This window comes from Phocoena sinus, chromosome 14 (assembly GCF_008692025.1).
Source record: "Phocoena sinus isolate mPhoSin1 chromosome 14, mPhoSin1.pri, whole genome shotgun sequence".
In the NCBI taxonomy this organism is placed as follows: Eukaryota; Metazoa; Chordata; class Mammalia; order Artiodactyla; family Phocoenidae; genus Phocoena; species Phocoena sinus.
Genome location: NC_045776.1, coordinates 68,497,828 through 68,506,307, shown reverse-complemented (window position 1 = coordinate 68,506,307; position 8,480 = coordinate 68,497,828).

Sequence of the window (8,480 nt, the reverse complement as noted above, 5' to 3'; positions counted from 1 at the left end):
CAGAAAGGACAGTTTGTGGAGCTCACAGGGTTGGGAATACAGTAGTCCCCCCTTATCCGCGGTTTTGCTTTCTGTGATTTCATTTACCCACAGTTAACTGTAGTCTGAAAATATGAAATGGAAATTCTAGAAATAATAAGTTTTAAATTGCCTTGCTCTTCTGAGTAGCGTGATGAATCTCACTCCATCCTGCCCAGGAGGTGAATCATCCCTTTGGCATATCCACACTGTATATGCTACCTGCATATTAGTCACTTAGTAGCCCCTCTTGGTTATTAGATCGACTATCGCAGTATTGCAGTGCTTGTGTTCAGGTAACCCCTATTTTACTTAGTAATGGCCCTATTGACCTTTAAAGAAATTATTGACAGGAGACCTAGGAAAAAACATAGTGTATGTAGGGTTCGGTACTTTCCTTGGTTTCAGGCATCCACTGGGGGTCTTGGAATGTATCTCCCTCAGATAAGGGAGGACTACTGGAGTTCATGTTCCCAACAGCCAGGATGGAGAAATCTCATAATACATGGCATTGGATTGTTCTCAGAAGGTGATCACCTCAGTGATGGAACTGAATTTGAATTAGCCTTGGACTACAGGCTGCTCTGGTCCTAACCTAACGAAGCTCAAAAGCAAGCCCCAAAGGATCAAACTGTTTCCAAGTAACTTAACCATGTCCCAGAACAAAGTAACAAACCATGTCCCAAAACATTTTAAAGGAATACCACCCCCCCACCAAAAAAATCCAGCACCCAACAATGTAAATGTTTCAGCATCGAACCAATAATTAGGGGATGCAAAGTAGGAAAATATGACCCTTAATGAGGAGAAAATGCATTCAAAAACTGACAAGAAATGGCACAGGTGGTGGAATTAAAGAAACATGGACATTAAAACAGCACTTACAAGTGTACATCATATATCCCAGAAGGTAGAGGAGAGCATGATGCAGAGTGACGTGGAAAATCTTTAAAAAAAAAAAAAAAAAAAAAAATCTACGGATGGAAACTATCTCATGTCTCATCAAATTTTCAATTTATTCATTTTTTTATATCAGTTTGGACTCTTGGTTTCCTATTTTATTCAATGGATTATACATTGTTACTAGTACTATTTATTTTGATATTCAAGTTGAACCTGACTTGGCCAGTGGGAGCCCATTCAGGTTGTCATCTGTGTGCTTTTGACATGTCCCAAACATTTTTTGAGAGCTTTTTAACTTTCAGATGCACAAAATGTTCCAGCCCTGGAATCAGGCATTTTCCAAAGAGCCCTGGTTCCTTCTAATGAAGAACGGTATCAGAGAGAGCAGCATGTGTCGAGGCTGAGGCACGAGTGTGTTTGGCACATCCCAGCAGCAACAAGGAGGCCTCTGGCTGGAGTGAGCAGGGAGCACGGTGGTGGGGTCAGATGACGGAGGGCTTCACGGGCGTTAGAAGAGCTTTAGCTTCGAAGGCTTTGGTGCATACACGTAAGGTGAGCCGATGTATGTTATAAAATGGTTGCTGTGGCTGCCATATGGAGAACAGACTGAAGGGAAGAAGGGTGGGAGCAGGAGAGACCAGGGAGGAGACCTGACGGGCCAGTCAGCAGGTGGCAGAGGTGAGAGAGCCAACAACTTTGCGATGGATTATATGAGGCGCTTGAGAGAAAGGAGGAAGGTGAGCATGTTCCCTGGTATTGTCCTGAACAGCTGGATAGAATTGCCATTCTACTGAGATGTGAAAGACTTCAGAGGGAAGAAGACTAGGGAGAAAAATTAGGTTGGTGGTTTTTTAACTTTATAGATATTGATGTATAACGCACAGAAGAGTACACAGATTGTACGTGTACAGCATGATGGGTTTTTACCAAGTGAACCCATCCAGGTAAGCAAGTCCCAGTCTTCCACCACAGAGTAAACAATATCCTAACTTTTAACAGCATCAATTCGTTTTGCTAGTTTTTGAACTTTATATAAATGGAAACATATGGTATATATTCTGTCTGGCTTATTTTGCTCAACCTTCTATTTGAAATATTCATGCTGTTACACATGGTTGCCATAGAGTTTTCCATTGTCTGATACACCATCATCAATTTATTCGTTCTATAGTCCAGTTTATCAACTTTTTATATCCTGTGTAAGAAACATTTGCCTACCTTAAGGTTATGGAGGTAAAGTCTTGTGTTTTATTCTAAATATTTTCCCTAGATTTTCTGCCTTTTAGTTTTGTATAGTCCACCAAAACTTGATTTTTGTGTATGGTATGTGGAGGTCAAGACTGATTTTTTAAAATACGTATATCCAGTCGAACCAGCTCCATTTATTGAAATTTATTCTTTCTCCACTGTACTGTAGTGTCATCTTTGTCATAAATCAGGTGTGTGTGTGTTTCTAGACTTTCTATTGTCTTTGATTCATCTGTTTGTCTAACCTTGCACCAATCCCATTCTGTCTCTATTGTAGCTTTATAATAGAGCTTAATTTCTGGCAGTGGAACTTCTCAAACTTTGTTCTTTTTCTAGACTCCCTTGGATATTCTTGGCTCCTTTGCATTTCCATATAAAATTTAGAATCAGCTTATTTCTACCCACCCTCCTTCAAAAAACCCTTCTGAAGCTTTTATGTAGTTTACACATAATAAAATGTGTAAATTTTAAGGGTACAATTCAATGAGTTTTGTCAAATGTATACACTCACATAATCAACACTCCAGTCAAGATATAGGACCAGTTCCATCACCCTAGGAAGTTCCATCATGTTTCTTTCCAGTAAATCCCCTTTTCTTCCCAGAGGCAACCTCTCTTGATTTCTATCACCATAAATTCATTTTGATTGTTCTCGGACTTTATATAAATGGGATCATAAAGTCTGAATTCTTTTGTGTTTGACGTCTTTTGCTCAACTCATTGTTTCTGATATTGGCTCCCGTTGCTGCCTGTATCCTTCATTCCTTCTTACCGTAGCACAGTGTCCATTGTATGACGATACCACAGTTCCTTATCCAGCCACCTGCTGACAGCCATTTGGGCTTCCCCATTTGGGGGCTCCTATGAATAAAGCAACTATGAACATTCTTGTATGAGTCTCTTTGTGGGCATCTGTTTTCATTTCTCACAGGCAAATACTGAAACATAGGATTGGGTGGCTGTATATTAAGTTTTATGAGAAATTGCTGAACAGTTTTCCAAAATGGTTGTATCATTTTACACTCCTACTAACAAGGTATGAGAGTTCTAGTGGTTCTGTATATGCACCAACACTTGGTGTGGTCAGTCTCTAGCCATTCTAAAGGTGGGAAGTATTTTTTTCATTGTGATTTTAATTTGCATTCCCAGATGACTAATGATTCTGAGCACATTTTCATGTGCTTATTGATCATTTGTATATCTTCCTTCATGAAGTTTCTGTTCAAATCTTTCATCTTTATTGTTTGATGTTTTATTGTTGGTTGCCGGTGATATAGATATTCATTCCAGATACAGGTCCTCTGTCAGGTAAAGTTACCATGAAAAATTATCATGAATATTTTCTTCTAGGCTCTGCTTGCCTTTTCATTTTCTTAGTGATATCTTATGAAGAGCAAAAGGTTTTAATTTTGATAGATTACAATGAATTTTTCTTTTGTAGTTAGTTGGTGCTTTTTGTGTCGTAAGAAATCTTTGCCTGACTTAGGGTCAAAGAGATATTTTCCTATGAATGAAGCTTTATAACTTCACCTTTTATGTCTAGGTTTATGATCCATTTTGAATTACTTTTTGAGTATGGTTTGAGGTAGTCATTGAGGTTTTATTTTTCTAAATGAAATGTAGTTTTAATGCCATATGTTGAAAATACTGTTCTTTCCCTACTAAATTACCTTGGCACCCTTTATTGAAAATCAGTTAGCCATCTACATCTGGGCCCTTTTCTCTCTATATATATTTCTGGACTCTCCTCTGTCTACTATTTGTTTATACGCCAAAACTACATAATCTTATTTACTATAACTTCAAAGTAAATTTTGAAGGCAACTTTTTCAAGTTTGTTTTGACTCTACTAGATTCTTTGCATTTCCAAATAAATTTTAAATTTAACTTGTTAGTTTCTAATAAAAAGTCTGCTAAGACTTTTTCCTGTTGATATTTTCATTGCAATTGTGTTGCCTCTATAGATAAGTCTTGGGAGAATTGACATCTTAACAATATTCAGTGTTCCATTCATCAACATCTGTCTCAACTTACGGCTTCTTTAATTTTTGTCAGCAGTGTTTTCTCGTTTTTAATACAGAAATCTTACTTGCCCTTTGTTAAATTTATCCCTAAGTATTTTTTTATCAACTTTATTGAGGTGTAGTCTACATATTATGAACTGTGACCATCTTGACTGTAGAGATCAATGTGTTTTAATCAATTTGTTTATGGACCTAATGGTAAACAGAATGGGTTTTAATTTTGTTTTCTAGTGTTTGTTGCTAGTATATAGAAATACAATTGTATTTACATTTGGTTGTGATGTCACTTACTTAAAATTCTTTATTCTTGAAGAGTTCATAGCCTCCTTTTTCTCTATATTATTGGCTTAAGAGACCAGTCCAGACCACTATATGTACAAATAAATAAGAATAAAAATTCATATCCTTGGTCACACTGACTGTGTTGTGGCTGCTCAGTAGCCACATGTGCCTAGTGGCTGCTGAATTGGACAGCCCAGCTCTTCATCATTGCAGAAAGTTGTATCCAAAAGCACTGTGTGGAGTGATGGGGTGGCCCCACCTTGGGAGTTATCTCACTGTTTACTCATGGTGTTGTATAACCCATTCTAACAATCTCTGTATTTACAGTAAATTGAAAGTTACATACCTATATTTAAAAGCTTAATTAAATGCAGATTACACTTTTATTTCAGGTCTACCTCATATGTGATGCTATGTGGTTTGTACTGCGTTACAGAGAACTAAGAATTGACCACTAGCTTTTGCAACATTTTGGATGTAGCTCCTGATCTTGTGTTGGGGACAAAAGCGTGATTTGAGGGGTGGTTTAAGAGAGAAGAGGAAGAGTGGAAGTGGTGACACTGAGTATAGAGCAGTCGCTTTGTTCTGAAAGAAGCGGAGAAATGGCATGTTTGCAGGACAGGGATATGGGGTCACACGGGAGAGATCACAGCACGTTAATATGCTGATAGGAATGATTCACCTGAGAGGAAAAATCAGTGTGGGAGAGAGAGGGAGGATTATTGACACGCTGTCGTTCAGCGGGCAACCAAGAGCGGGTCTAGCAAGTGGAGGTGTAGGCCCTGGAGAGGGGCCCAGGTGTCTCCACCTACAGTGATGGGGGGGCAGGCTGAGCGTAAGCCACAGGAAGGGACGTGGGGCTTCTCTTCTGATTGATTCTATTGCTTTTTTTTTTTTTACATCCAAGCATCCAAGATCATAGAGGCCCCTCACTGGATGGCCTTAGACTTAATGTGTTCTTCCATGTCACGTGTGTTTCTTATTCCTTTGCTGTTGTTTCCGTCTTCAGTTTGCCTCCTCTACAGCCTTCCTTCCTGCTCTACTTCTGACTTGCTCCTTTTATACCATATGTTCAAACATCCACAGCTCAGGCCATTAAATCGAAAGGAAAAAAAAGTCCCATTTAAGTTAACCCAAGTGGGAAGTAACTGAACATTGAAGTGGAGAGCAGCCTGGAACTTAGCTACTTCAGGGACTTTGTCTTCCTCAAGGCGCCTTTGCATCTGCTCTTTTCTCCTTTCTCCACTGCTGGCTTCCTCTGCTCACTCAGTTTTTGCACCTTTGCACCTCTGGCCTGCACATGGCCATGTTGGCCACTGACCTCAGTTTACATCCCTACCTTTGGCTTTGGCTTCAGCTGCAGAGACCTGATCTAGACCTGGACTGAAATCATGAGAAAAGGAATCTGGTCGCAGGGGTTTTTCCTAAGGTTCTGACCTCCCACAGGATTGGTGGCCCTGCTCAGGACTCATCAGCTGCAGCAGGAGAGTAGAGTCCTTCCACATAGAACACCTCTGCCTCCATATGCTGTCTCATCCCTCAGGCTGAGCCAAGGCACTTCTTAGCCGGGGCACTGGGTAGGGAGGCACAGTGATTGGCATTTTCATTCATCAAGCTGTTTGGACTATTTGTAATACAGGAGAGAACAGAATCTAATTAAGTGAAATGTACAAAGTTTATTTTATGGACTTTTTAACATCTATTTTAACTTTCTGCTTGTTTATTTTTTATTGGCTACATTCTATTTATCACAACAAACCCTCAGCAAATATTTGTAGAATGAATGACTTGCGAAATGTTAGGTAAGAACTGCCTCTTTTTTCTTAATTACATTGCAATTTTATTTTATATTTGCATTTTTGGTTCAAAAAGAAAATGGCTACAACTTCAGAAAGATCTGGGGACTTCCCTGGTGGCGCAGTGGTTAAGAATCCGCCTGGCAGTGCAGCGGACACGGGTTTGAGCCCTGGTCCCGGAAGATCCCACATGCCGCAGAGCAACTAAGCCCGTGCGCCACAACTACTGAGTCTGTGCTCTACAGCCCACAAGCCACAACTCAGCCCACATGCCACAACTACTGAAGGCTGCGCACCTAGAACCCGTGCTCTGTAACAAGAGAAGCCACCGCAGTGAGAAGCCCGCGCACCGCAACAAAGAGTAGCCCCTGCTCGACACAACCAGAGAAGGCCCGCGCACAGCGACGAAGACCCAACGCAGCCAAAGATAAATAAATAATATAAATTTATTTTAAAAAAAGAAAAAGAAAGCTCTGTATATGGAAAAAAAAGTCAGACTTTTGGCAGAATGCTGCCAGACAGATCAGAATTCAAACTTATTTACCTGTCCGAATTAACTAAAAGGGCAGACTTTGAGCCCTACTATTGGGATTTAAAGTTATTTTAGAATTTTAGAACTTCTTATTTAATATAAATATATTGAGAATATTTATATATTTAAGAACACTATTGTTCCCTTAAGCCCAAATGCACAATTGCTACAAATCTAATAAATATCTTGAGATTGGATGCAAATTCATTTGGGAGGCAAAATGTTTCCTCAATGCCAACATGTCCCTTTAATGTATTTGGATCCGGATGTTTCGGCCTTATTTGCTGGAGTGGATGCAGCATTAGACTGTCAGTTCCCTGTTTGCCATTATTTAGTATTAGAGGCTGTTAAGCATGCATACTTATTGGGAAAGTTGAAGAAAGGCTTTAAATTGAAAAAGGTACCAAGCTGTGGTGCTTGTCCAGACATCCTGAGGTTAAAAACAACAAAGTGACTATAAATAAAGCATTAGAATACTAATATTAAAAAGCACCACAGGGCTTCCCTGGTGGCGCAGTGGTTGGGAGTCCCCCTGCCGATGCAGGGGACGCGGGTTTGTGCCCCAGTCCGGGAGGATCCCACGTGCCGCAGAGCGGCTGGGCCCGTGGGCCATGACCGCTGAGCCTGCGCATCCGGAGCCTGTGCTTCGCGGCGGGAGAGGCCATGGCAGTGAGAGGCCCGCGTACCGCAAAAAAAAAAAAAAAAAAAAAAAAAGCACCACAGTAGCTAAGAACAGTCTTGGTAGTACCTGTCTCTCATATTAGCTGTCAGTCAAGGTCCCCAGCACATAACTAGATCTTCACTAAGGGCCAGTCTCTCCTTCAGGGAAGCATCTAACAAAGCATGTATTCCATAACTGAACATGCAAATTCTCGAACATTAACAGATAATATAAATTATATTTCCTAAGGTAATAAACACCACACGATTGTGCTAAAAAATCTTTGCATGGTGCTGTGTTAACCTTGCGTCCTTAGATCTACGCTACAGATTATTGTACTAAAGTCAATTTCTACTTTAACATTAATAGCAGGGTATAGTTCTCACGTTGTTTCTTAAGAAATGATAGAACTGCTTGGAATTTCCCTTACGTTTGCATACATATTTCATTGTTCTTATACTAGGAGTGTAATAGATTTGCTTCTTGTCTAATTACAATGTAAACTGTAGAATTCAGCACTCCAGTTCTCAGGGTGGTAATGTGCTCTGTAGTTTCATGCTGATTGGTTTTACTTATATGAATGTGTTTATAGATGCTCCTTAGGGCCGGAGCTCTGGCCCTTAAGAATACCATGTGCGTGTTCATCAGTAAAGATAAGCACCAGTGACTAATAGATAGATCCACTTTCAATCTATGTTTTCCTAGTTTTAAAAACACAAGGATTTAATGGCCAGTATTTTATTTCGGATTTTTATGTCTAGATTCATAAATGAAACGGGCCTATCCTTTTCTTATACTATCTATTGATCTTAGAATTAAGAACACCATCATGGAGTGATTTTAATATCGTTTATTTTTATATTTTCTTAAACAATTTGAAAATACAGAGTATCGCTGGTCCCTGAAAGTTTGGTGAAATACATGTAAAACCATCTGGGCCTGTATTTTTTGGAGAGTTGGATAAAGGACAAGGAGTTAGGATTACCATTTTAATTTTATGGGCTCTGGTTTTTTTA